Source organism: Theropithecus gelada, chromosome 2 (genome assembly GCF_003255815.1).
Source record: "Theropithecus gelada isolate Dixy chromosome 2, Tgel_1.0, whole genome shotgun sequence".
NCBI classification, from domain to species: domain Eukaryota; kingdom Metazoa; phylum Chordata; class Mammalia; order Primates; family Cercopithecidae; genus Theropithecus; species Theropithecus gelada.
This window is the reverse complement of record NC_037669.1, coordinates 184,797,162-184,810,323: the sequence shown is the minus strand read 5'-3', so window position 1 is coordinate 184,810,323 and position 13,162 is coordinate 184,797,162. Positions and strand designations below refer to the sequence as shown.

The following is a 13,162-nucleotide window of genomic DNA, read 5'->3' as shown; positions in this document are numbered from 1 at the left end:
AAGCAAATAATGGAAGAAGCATCCACCTCTTCCTAACAGTCTTAATAGGGGGGCAGTTTACCCAGATCAGGGAACAATGTCACAGAGTGAAGAAATGTAGGGGAAGACGGCTTTTCTTCCCTAACAAGGAATTGCAAGTTGCTGGGGTAAGGGACTACCGCTACCGGTATATAAATGCCCATTCTTACAGTATACATAATGCAAGTCATTAACTGCATTTCTGGTATGTAAAAGAAGCAAAGGCTAAACAGAAGAATAACTGCTTTCCCCCAGTGGCTGTGCAGTAGAGTCATAGGACTGTCCTGTGATTTTGGAAACACGGCACCAGGAGAGAGAAGGGACTGGCTAGGAAATAAAAACATATGTAAGAGAACATTTAACCAGAAGTAATGCCACGATCAACTGGTCCAACTTTGTCATTAGATGATGAAACAGACCTCATAGAGGGAAGGTGACTTGCCCAGGTGACACAGCCAGGTGACATTACAGCTGGGATTAGAAAAGGATTCTCATGGCTTCTGGTGAACATAATATACAACATATTGCTTTGCTCCCAAAAACAATGTGATTCGATTCAGGTTATTACAAAATAATTTCACTTATAACTATTGCCTCTACCACCACTTCAAAAAATGGTATTTAAAGCAGACTAGGACTGTTTCCACCAAATTATACTAAACAGTTCACTCTGGCAATATAGACAAGTGCATGAGATTTAATTGGGTATTATTCATCTTTGCTAATGAATCACCCTGTGGAAAACAGGGATAATCAACCGTCTACAAGAGGCCAGAAGCCTGTTCTCGTTCAAGTACAGAACTTGCCTATTAAAGAACATGAGGTATCAGCTCTAAATAGTAAACAGGGTATACTGTTTCAGATTCCATGGAGTGCAGCTTTAAATAGATTCGGTTTGGAAATGGGACAGAGAACACACCGCAGTCAGTGGAACAACGTTGAGAGCAGGGAAAAACAATGATTACACTCATTAAGTGGGTACCTGTTGACACATTTACTGTCAAGTCTAATTATTTATTGAAACTGTTATTCTTTCTTCATTACTGCCACTCATACCAATTATTACCACAAGATTATTGTAAATTTCTACAGCATGCTCCCAGAATATTTACTTCTCCTTTAGGCCAAACCTCCCAAAGTTTACTTGAGAGGCTTCTATTATTCCCTCTCCACCATTCCCCACCTCCAAAACATAACAAAAAGAGAAAGAGAGAACATTCCTCTTTCTTGAGAGTAATTTTTATAACCTTTCAGAGCTTGATCAAAACTCCCCTTGATAGTTTCAAGATGGGTTTCTGTGGGGACAGGGGGTACAGTTAACTACTTTTCAAAGCTTATTCTATTACTATTTAACAATTGGCATTGGAGGGAAGGTTAGTGTGATAACTGCAGTTTCTAAATGAACAAGTTAGATCTCTGCCTCACAGAGCTGTCAAAAACTATGACAGTAGGTATCTACGGTACATTCTTTTCTGATATATTTATCCATAAAAATAAAACATTAGACATAAGCTTTTACAGGATTATTTTGTGGACTAGACAAGAAATAAAAGGTGGACAGTAGCCATTCTTACATTTTTCGCTACTACCTTTTTTAAAACAACGTTCTCTGTTTCTGTGTTAGTTTGCTGAGAATGATGGCTTCCAAACACCACATGTTCTCACTCATAAGTGGGAGCTGAACGAGAACATGGACACAGGGAGGGGAACATCACACTTTGGGGCCTGTTGAGGGGTAGGGGGCAAGGGGAGGAAAAGCATTAGGACAAATCCTAATGCATGCAGGGCTTAAAACCTGGATGACGGGTTTATAGGTGCAGCAAACCACCACGGCACATGTATACCTATGTAACAATCCTGCACACTCTGCGCATGTATCCTATAACTTAAAGTAAAATAATATAAAATAAATAAAAAGAAAACTTCCTGGGTAAACTAGCTTATATTCCACTTGAAACATAAATAAATAATAAAAAAATAAAAACAATATTCTTTTTTGTAGGAATGAGAAGAAAATCTAAATAACTTAAGTGGCTGTTACATCTGATTTAATGATAGAAATTTCATAGTCCATACGTAACCTACCTTGTTTGCACATGTATTCTTATTAGCTTTGAAAATCATGTAAACCTAACACCTTAATTTCCTCTCAATTCTAAATTTTCTAAGTCCTACAAATTTGGGGCAATACCAACCAACTTGATTTTTCTCAAAGGTCTATGCGACTAAAGTCACAGTTGCGGTTCAAGGTCATAGATACCATACAGCAAAGGAAGTAACAAAATATCCAGGAGAACACACGTGTATAGTACTTCAAGTAATGATATCAAATCTTCTACAAAGTTACTATTCTACATATTGTCTACTTCATCTCTTTTTGGCTAAGTTCTGAAACATTACATAAAACACAGTAGAGCTCATTAAGAGGTACAGATTCAGCAGGTTAACTACAGGAGAAAAATTGCATCTGGTAGATTTTACAACTATGATGCTTCTTTTAAAATTCGTTTTCCATTGGCCTCCATTTTCTTGGCAAACTCAAGACAAATGTATTCTTCTGCCAAGGATTGGTGTCCTTCCCAACGGTCCCCCAGGAGAGTGGCATTCAGATACAATGGATCCAAAGTTTCAAAAGACTAACTCAATTTTCTGTGTTCTTAGGATTTTTCTGTTGCGGCTTTAGATTCTAGCTTTTTGAAATGATTTTGTTTGGCAGCTAAGAGACAGTGACTGACCCAGCCAGAAATATTTGGCCCCTTCAGAACCAGGTAACACTGGCAGCATAGTGTAGTGAAAAATGCACTCAATCAAGGGTTAGGAAACCAGGTAAAAAGTGCTCCTGCCACATAGTAGTTGAGGATACAATAAAATAATGGGTAAGAACATTCTACTCCATTGCATTTTATGGACACTTAAATACATACACATTAAATCTGAATCATCTGTGTGGCCCAGATTTGGGGTTTTAGTATTAAACCTTAAGGGTTATGAATTAAAAGGGAAAAAATAAATAAATTTAAAAGACAAAAATAAAGAGAGGTCAGCTCACTGTCTTGGCCATTTTTTGGTTCTTTTCCTCATAAAGTACCTTTGTATTTCTTCTATTCTTTGTATTTCTTCTAAAATCAGCATTACTGGGTCAGATGCCTATTAGTATTTCATAAACATGAAGACATGCCTCATCCGTTACCTTAGATAGCTGGCTCCTGGAATGGACAATGGACACAAGGTTCAGCCAACTGCAGTGCAAGTATCTGCAAATGAAATAAGTAAAAATTACTTCCAGACACCAAGCCTATATTTATTCATTAATAGTCATAACCTCTTATATCTACATAATGGTTTCTTGTTTTACAAAACATTTTCACATTCATTTCACCCCACAGGAACCCTATGAAGAAGCAGGAAGGGATGATTCTACTCACTTTGTAGGTAAGGAAACAGAAGCTCGAAGAGGGACAGAAAGGTTGAGAAGGGAACTAACACCGTCCTTATGATTAACTTCACAGAAACCATATAAAATGAACATTATTGTCCACATTTTACAGAAGTAGAAACTGAAGTTCACAAAAAGAAAGTAATTCGCCCAAGATTATACAGTTTAGTATCTGGCAAGGCATGAGTTTGGAGCCAAAGGCTGTGCCTGCTGGTCCAGTAATCCTTCCTTTCTACTTTAGTTTTTCCTAGGCTATTAGGCTGGGGGAAGACAAGGACAAACAATAACGCATTGTCTTAATTCACAAGGTTTGGTGGAGAGAGAAAATAAAATAAAACCAGCTATTTGATTGAAATGAGGAAATGGGAAAAGTACATAGCATTTCGAGCCAGTCAGATTTCCTTTTACCAGTGGCCTTAGGCAAGTTATTTAAACTCCATGAGTGTCAATTTCTTCATATGTACATGAAGATTTATGATATATACTCCATAGCCAAAGCTGCCCTTAGTTAAACTTTTTAAATCAGATTTCTCTCCATTATTCCATACATATGGTTATAGAGAACAGCGATAACATTTCTTCCCATAAATCCACATTTATATCATCAAAAGATAACATTATAAGCACGTGAGGCAAGAGAATATCTCTGGCTGGAATATTTCTTTGACTTATGTCTCCTAATTTTAAAATACTGCAATATTAATCTATGTCACTCTCACATGACCTCATCTAATAAGAGACAGCCCAAAAACTTTTAAGATTTTAACATCAAATGTTTCCTTGACCCCTAAAAAGCAAAACAGATACTGCTTTAGTTGAAAGACCTGCTGATGAATCACACAGCATTTTCAGCTTTGTGCCTATAATCATGCCCTAGGTTCAGAGAGTTGGAGTTTCCAGTGGACTCTAAGAACAAAGCAAATTTGTTCTAATAGAATGGATAGATTTATTGAGAAATATAAGACTTCTAGGAAGTTTTGATAAAATGTCCCGTTTACATAAAGGACTCAAATCAGGTTGAGAAAAGAACATGGATCCTACAACTATATCCCTGAACTTAAAATAAAAGCTTCAAAAAAACAAAACAAAACAAAACAAAACAAACAAACAAACAAAAAAAGCATGATTGATCAGATGCCCTGCAAGAAACTTGTCATCTGCCACCAACTGAAAACATGATTCGTCTTTTAACATCATGCTTTATTTTATAGCTTGAAAAATCACAATGACCATTATGTCTTAAACCATCCCCTTTATAACTCCAGTGAGACCGTATTACCCAAATTTTACAAATACAGAAACCAAACTTCAAAGATCACATGGTTAACATGGAGCAGATAAAAATGTAACACTGTACCTTGATACCAAAATCAGTAAGCACCCTTCTACTACATGGTGTAGCCTCCCAATTGGTAGTGTGCTATTTGAAGAGGGTAACTAAATAACTTCAGGAAAGGGAAACTGAGTGCATAGCACAGAAAATTCCATTGTCAAAGCACTAAAGCACACTTAGTTCTAAGTTCTGCTTTACTAGCAAGTGTAAGGAGAAAGAGTAGACTTCACATCTGTGGTCTAACCAGAAGGTGACACATTACTAAGCTAAGGCAAAAGGAGTGTTCGATGCAGTGTTACCATAAACACTTTCTCAGATCTCACCAGGAAAGTTTCAAGATGCAACATCCCTGGGCAAAGTGTTGAAGCACAGTCATATATGCAAGTCTGTACCAGTGAGGTTTTGTGAAGAGTCTGATACAGTTTGACTGTGCCCACACCGAAAATGTCATCTTGAATTGTAGTCCCCATGAGTCAAGGGTGATACCAGGTGGAAGTAATCCGATCATGGGGGCAATTTCCCCCATGCTGTTCTCATGATAGTGAGTGAGTCTCACGAGATCTGATAGATTTATAAGCATCTGGCATTTCTCCTGCTTGCACTCACTCTTTCTTGCCACCCTGTGAAGAAGGTGCCTGTTCCTCCTTTACCTTTCGCCATGATTATAAGTTTCCTGAGGCCTCCCCAGCAATGTGGAACTGTGAGTCAATTAAACTTCTTTCTTTATAAATTATGTGGTCTCTGGCAGTTCTTTATAGCAGCGTGAGAATGGACTAATACAAATCCTTCACCAGTAAGTCTCATTTTAAGCAACAGGAAAGCTGAAGTCGTTCTAGCTAAGAAGTTCACCAGCCCTCTTCACGTGGATTGAGTGGCATGTGTCCTGAGTAGCTCCTGCCTGAGTATTTCATAATGCAAGGGAGTCTTCCATAATTCCATACAGACATCTGGGACAAATGACAAATCCCACTCTAGCCTTTCGGTAATGAAGCCAGTTATCCTTGGCTGCCTCTGTGTATTTTATAACTAACTGCTGACCCAGAACCTGACATGTCTGCATCCTCTGTCAAACCATTCGTCCTCTCTCCTCTCAAAACTATGCTCACCCTCAGAAGCAATTTTTCAGAAGCAACTGTATTTTGGAGAAAAACAGGATGGAGTAAATGAAGGTAAGATAATAAAGAGAGAGAAGCAAGAAAAACGACAGGGGGTAAGGAAAAAGCAGAAGAAAACGGAATGACATGGGAAATGAAAAGTGCAGAGATCAGTTGCAATGGGTTTTTCACAAACCATGGTGTCCTTTGAATTTACCACCACACCCCACAACAAAATGTAACCATCCCTAAGATGATTATTTCAGTATTATGAACAAAAATTCTACGTGGTATGGAACCAGTATAAAGCTAACTCAAGATACTTGATATTTTTGTAAGTGCTTTAGTACAAATAAACAATATGACAGTATCTTATAAAAACTCCCACTAAGTCAATAAAGTGGCACCTCTTTAGCTCTGGTGTCTCAAATATTCATTCTGAATAGGGAGCATCATATTGAAAAGAATAATAAAATGGGGATTGAGGAACTCGGTTCTGGTTTTAGTGTGTAATTATCAAATCTTTTGATTAGAAGTTGCATAAAATACACATTCTGTGTTTCTCTTTTCACAGTTCTTGACTATGGTTATTCCAAAACCACTGTGAAAAGGCCAATAATAATTTGGTCATTTTCATAAGTTTCATGTGGCAACAGAGGTATAGCAGGAAAAGGATTACTTATACTAACATTTATTAAAATAAAACAATGTTTTAAACATAGAAGTCTGTCCCCAGAAGCAAATGAAATGTTAAATCAGGCTGAAGGAATTAGATGACAAATATGGCCCTGCATTCCAATTATCAAATACCACATACAATTTAAAGTGTACTCTCATGCCACCCTAAGATCCTTATCAAGAATACAAGATATTCCATAGCTTATGATTTGGTTGTCTCATTAAAGTAATGTTTGCCAGGATTTAATTGCTTCCCTCTCTGATTTTAATTTCCTCACCTGTCAGCATCTATCAGAGGCACTGAAATCTTCTGACATCTGGTTGATTGTGTTGAAATTAATCAGATTTTTTAAAAGTAAATTGCTTTGGCCTAAAGGTAATGCTCAACTTCTTAATGTTATATTTATAAGGGCTCTATCAATGGAATATATAATCTAGAAATAAAATGAGAGACTTTAGGAATTTCGAGCAGAAATATAAGTAGCTTACAAACCTCCAGCACTGGACTTTTAAAGATAAGGACTTTAAAAGTGGCATCAGTAGCATGGCCAACCAGAAGCCCCTAGCTCTCGTCTCCTTCACAAAGACAACCACAACAACAATCAACAACTAAACTTTAACAAAAATAACTGGGCCAGGTGTGATGGTTCGTGCCTGTAGTCCCAGCACTCTGGGAGGCCAAGATGAGTTTTTTTTGTTTTGTTTGGTTTTGAGCTCTGGAGTTCGACAGCAGCCTGGGCAACATAGGGAAACCCCATCACTATACAGAAAAAAACAAACAAACAAAAAAACTAAAAACAAAAGAAGAAAAAATAATAACTAAGACAGAGTACCAGACTGCATCAGAGAAGTAATAGAAGCCCCGGAGAGCAAGAAACTCAGAATAACCACATAGAGAATAGAAACAAAACACCTGGTCTTTACCACCCATCACCCACTTGGGATCCGCTGGGAACAGGGAGGAGCTTCTCTCTGGGGTAGAATGGTAAGCAAGAGGATCCCAGCAAGCCCTATCCACACCTTGAACAGCTACAGACCTCACCCATGAAGTCTCATGTAGTCCTCACAGGAGCTAAGTCCCAGCTGAGGGACCTGCCTGAAGTCCACACAGCCGTGCTCCCCCAAGAAAAAGAGCAACCAATGTGCCCTGCCGTCTGTGGCCTGTGCAGCTACTACACTATGCCATCTTGGAACTGGAACTTTGGCTGGAGTGTGTCTTGCTCTGGGAGTGCGTAGCTATGACACTCTTTCATTACTGAGGCTAAGTCACTGTTGAACCAACCCCAACCCAGTGGCCCAACATCCCCAAGCTGAGCTGCCAGCAACTGTTCCGCTCTTCCCCATGGGCCCATGTGAAGGTAGAGTCACTTCATCTACCTTTCACCCTGCCCCTCAGGCCAATGCTGAAGCAGTACCCTGCCTCCTGGGAAAACAGTACATTGGCCACTCAGAGCAGTCACACACCCCAGTACTTAATCTGAAGTAGCACCTTTCATCCCAGGGAAATGGTACTGTACCTGGGCTGCCTAGAAAAGTCATGTCCCCCAGGCCTGAGCTGAAGTGGCACATTGCCCCCTGGTGAATTGGTGCCATTGCTCAGCTGAGCAGCTGTACATCCCAAGGCTGAGCTGATGTGATAACCGACATCCTAAGAAAACAGAGTAGTGGCTGGGCTGATCTGAGACACTCCACCCTACAGGGCAAACAACTCTAATACGCTGTTTTCCTGGAGCTGGTCTACCTGCTTAGAGTCAGAGCTGCTAAGACACCTCTCTCCCTGTGGAGTACAGCCATCACTATGCTGTACCCTGCCCCCACTCAGGGCACAAGTAACAGTTGTATGTTGCCATTCTGGGGTACTGTTGCTGCATGTGGTCTTACAGAGTCTAAGGTACTGCTGAGTCCCAACATCCAAAGGTCAAGAATCACTACTACATGGTGCCTCATCCCCTGGGATCCAAGTTGCCACTGAGCCCTACTGGTTCATGTTACAAAATCAGAGCATATCCTGCTCTCTGGGTCCAAACTTCCCTGCACTCCTTCTTTCCTGTAGTTAAGCCACTCACAGCTGGGACTGAGCTTGTAGAGTAGTGTCTCAGAGTCACAAATCCTGGCTCTGTGGGAAGCCTACATCCAACCCTAGCACAGACAGCGAACCTGTAACCCAAGACCCAGGTGTCACAATAGGTTGGCAAGATCCTGGGCATAAGACTCTGGTCCCACAAACACTTCAAGCACCTGCACCTAGAACTTAGCACCACTGCACATGCTTGTTGGTCATGTCATATCTGACATGAAGAGCATTCCCCTTGGCTAAATCTCCCCATTATGAAAAAAAAAAAAAAAAGAATTGGAGAATCTCAAAAGCCCTTGACACTGAGGACATTAATAATCCATGCCACCACCATCACTGCCACAAATTTCTACAACTTAAGCTACTGAGGTGCCCCCAGTTATTGCTGACGTTGAACACAGCTTTAGAAGCTGCATGAAGACCATATCACTGCATCTATTCAGAAACAAAGTCATCACACCCCTCCCAACTGTAAAACCAACGCTAATTGCAAGCGAAAGTATTTTTTTATGAAAACCACGCTAGAAAGTTTGTATAGAGAGGTAATTTTTCCACCGGATGCACAGACATCAACTCACGGACACAAGAAACATGAAAAGGCAATAAAATATGACACCACCAAAGGAATGTAGCTCTTTAGTTTCAGACTCCAATAAAAACAATCAATAAAATGCCAGAAAAGGAATTCAAAATAATGATCTTAAGGAAACTCAATGAGATACAAGAAAATACAGATAGACAATTTCACTAAATCAGGAAAACAATTCACAATATGAAGAAGAAATTCAACAAAGATAGAAATAATAAAAAAGAATAAATCTCAAAGATAAAGAATTTCATGAATGAATTCTTACCCTGATACCAAAACCAGACAAGGGCAAACATGTAAAAAGAAAATTATAGGCCAGGAACTCTGATGCACATAGATGCAAAAATCCTCAACAAAATACTAACAAACTGCATCCAGCCATACACTTAAAGGAGCATTTACCATGATCAAGTGGGATTTATCCTAGGGATACAAGGATAGTTCAACATAGGTAAATCAATAAATGTGATATATTACCTCAACAAAACAAAGTACAAAAACCATAATCATCTCATTAGATGCAGAAAAAGCATTTCATAAAGTTCAACATTCCTTCATGATACAATATCTCAAGTCAGGTATAAAAGAAGCATACCTTACTTCAGCATAATGAACACTTCGCATGATAAACCCACAGTCATCAACATACTGGACACCTTCAAATTGAAAGGTTTCTTTTAAGCTCTGGAACAAGAGAAAGATGCTAACGTTTACATCTTTTATTCAAGATAGTTCTTGAACAGGCATATTCACCAATGGGACAGAACAGAGAACCCAAAAATAAATCCACATATTTACAGCCAACTGATTTTCAACAAAGGAAACCAGAACAATCTCTTTAATAAATGGGGCTGGGAAAACTGGACATCCATATACAGAAAATGGAGCCACCATGAGATATCATCTAACCCAAGTTAGAATAGCTATTATCAGAGACAAAAAAAAAAAAAAATAAGAAACACTGGCAAAGATGCAAAGAAAAGAGAACTCATACACTGTTGGTGGGAATGTAAGTTAGTGCAGTCATTATAAAAGTTCTTCAAAACACTAAAATTAGAAATATCGGCCGGGCATGGTGGTTCACACCTGTAGTCCCAGCACTTTGGGAGGCCAAGGTGGGTGGATCACGAGGTCAAGAGAAGGAGACCATCCTGGCCAATATGATGAAACCCCGTCTCTACTAAAAATACAAAAATTAGCTGGGCATGGTGGTATGCATCTGTAATCCTAGCTACTCAGGAGGCTGAGGCAGGAGAATCGCTTGAACCCAGGAGGCGGAGGTTGCAGTGAGCCAAGATCACGCCACTGCACTCCAGCCTGGTGACACAGCGAAACTCCGTCTCAAGAAAAAAAAAAAAGAAAGAAAGAAAGAAAAAAAGAAATATCATAAGATCCAGCAATCCCACAACTGGGCATATATCCAAATGAAAAAAAATAAATAAATATTTCAAAAAGATATCTGCCTTCCTATGTTTATTGCAGCACTAATTATAACAGCCAAGATAAGGAATCAACGTAAGTATCCATCAACAGATAAACGGGCAAAGAAAATGTGTTATATATTTACAATGTAATACTACTCAGCCATAAAAAAATGAATGAAATCTCGTCATTCACAGTAACGTGGATAAGCTTGGAGAACATTATGTTAAGTGAAATAAGCCAGGAACAGAAAGTTATATGTCACATGTCCTTTCTCATATGTGGAAGCTAAAAGAAATTGATCGCATAGAGAGTAAAATACTGATCACCAGAAGTGGAGAAAAGTAGCAAGAGGGGAAGGATAGTCAAAGGTTGGTAAATGGATACAAAAGTACAAAGGAGGAGTCAGTTCTAGTGTTCTACAGCACTATAGAATGACTATAATTACCAACAATTTATTGTATATTCTCAGGTAGCTAGAAGAGGTAGCTTTTGAATGTTCCAAACACAAAGAAATAATACGTGTTTGAGGCAATGAATAAGCTAAATATCTTCATTTGATCATTATACATTATATACATATATCAAAATATCACACTGTACCCCGTAAATATGTATAATTATGTGTTAATTTAAAATAATAATAAAAGCAAAAAAGGCAAGTGCTTTTAAAAAATTCATTCAACAAATGCTCATTGAGCGTATAGTGCTTGCAAGCAGGCACTTTAGGGTAGAGAGGAAAAAAACGTGAAGCTACTCAGAAAGTTTGGGGCAATAGGTAAGAATTAATTAAGCAGAACTCACTGCAACAGAAGTAGCCAATCTGGTCACTCAAAAGCTTAGTTTAATATTTATAATTGTTACCATCCGTATGCATTGTCCCTTCACGGAGATAAATGATTTTATTCTTCACTGCAGCTCAGTGAGGCAAAATTGATACCGTTACTAGTATATTCTCATTTGACAAGTGACAAAGCTAAGGCACAGAGTAGTAAAGGAACTCATTCCTGGACATCTAGTTATGGGCAGACCCGGACTTGTGATATAAATAAAATCAGACAACACATAGAGAAAAAATTATTTCCAAATTCTCCAAATATAATTACTCAGTGCCAATTGTGGTGCTAATATCTATCAGATCAGACACAGCACTTAAGACATTCATTTAAGGAAACCTACAAGCACTAAGCTTTTCTACAAGAAGTAAAGGAAATGATGAATAGAGAAATATTTTGCAATATGTTCGACTATCATGAGATTATTGTTATGTACTTACATTGTTATTCTTACTTGGAAATATAGAAAAGTTAATGTAATGACGACATCCCAAAAGTGAGCCTATAATGTCACCACACCTATCTTTATGTTATTCGGTTGATTCTGAGGCTTCCTTATTGAAAAGAAGAAGGAAAAACATGGCATGCATGCAACTGGGGTGGGAGGGTGGGGGTGAAGTGGGTGGGGAGCCAAAGATAACACATGGAGCCTGGAGGTTGATTCTCACAAAATGGCCTTATAATCAAACATAACTAAGTCCTAATATGGGTCTTACCTTTCTAGCAGAGTCTGAGGCCCTACTCAACATTTAGTGTCTCTTTGATAAGAAGCTTCTTGTTGCAAAAAGGTTTGATGAAGCAGCCTTTCCTAAAACTACCATAATGCCTAGTTTTATATCTGGATCACTAAAATTACCATATTGTTTTATCACTTTTAGCAGATCATGCATCTTGACTAGAGGCCCTTTGTCTAACACAGCTTCTTGAATCCTAACCCCAAGTCTATCTAGCATCTAGTCTTTAGTATGTGCTCAAAAGAACATTCAATGAGTGAATGAATGAGTAAATGAACAAAATGTTCTATGCAACTACTATAACACACACCTAGTTTAATGCATGTCATGTAAGATGGGATTAGTAAATGTGAAATTGAAATTAATTGAACATTTAATTCTTTAAAATGCATTGAACAACTAAATGATTTTAAAGTTATTGAGTGATTAAGTGAAGCATTTAGCGAGGAGTTGAGTGACGTGCAATGAGCCAGTCATCATTAACCCATTGGCAGGATGAAGACATAATTTTCACCGGAAGATTAACAGAGGCTGAACACATGAGTAGAAATGTAGGCAGCAGCTAAGAAAATTCACATAGAAGAAAACATAGTTGTCAAGAAAATCATGTTAAATTCTAGATATAAAATTTTAAAAGGAAATAAATCTAAATATGATAGTAACTTTTATAAAAGTATACACATTATAAAATTTCAAGAGAGAAGGAAAAGATGAGGGAAGAACTCTTGAAATAATTTTTAAAACCAAGTGCACGTGTGTGAAAAAGAAAAGGAGTTGTTGGATAGATAAAAGACAAAATAATCGATCAAGCTAAAAATAATATATTTTAGTAACTAAGCTAAGCATTTTTATATATTTAATCTTTAAAAATAGTATTGGACCCAGCACTTTGGGAGGCCGAGATGGGCGGATCACGAGGTCAGGAGATCGAGACCATCCTGGCTAACA

At 38.3% G+C, this 13,162-nt stretch overlaps 1 protein-coding gene across 1 annotated transcript in view; it reads right to left on the bottom strand.

The window, feature by feature from the left end:
* LPP (LIM domain containing preferred translocation partner in lipoma) overlaps positions 1 to 13,162 on the bottom strand; it is a 724,515-nt gene that overhangs the window by 530,278 nt on the left and 181,075 nt on the right. The window contains exon 3 of the mRNA XM_025374584.1: positions 3,209 to 3,272. The gene's annotated coding sequence lies outside the window, so the exon portion shown is untranslated. The remainder of the gene's footprint in view (positions 1 to 3,208; positions 3,273 to 13,162) is intronic.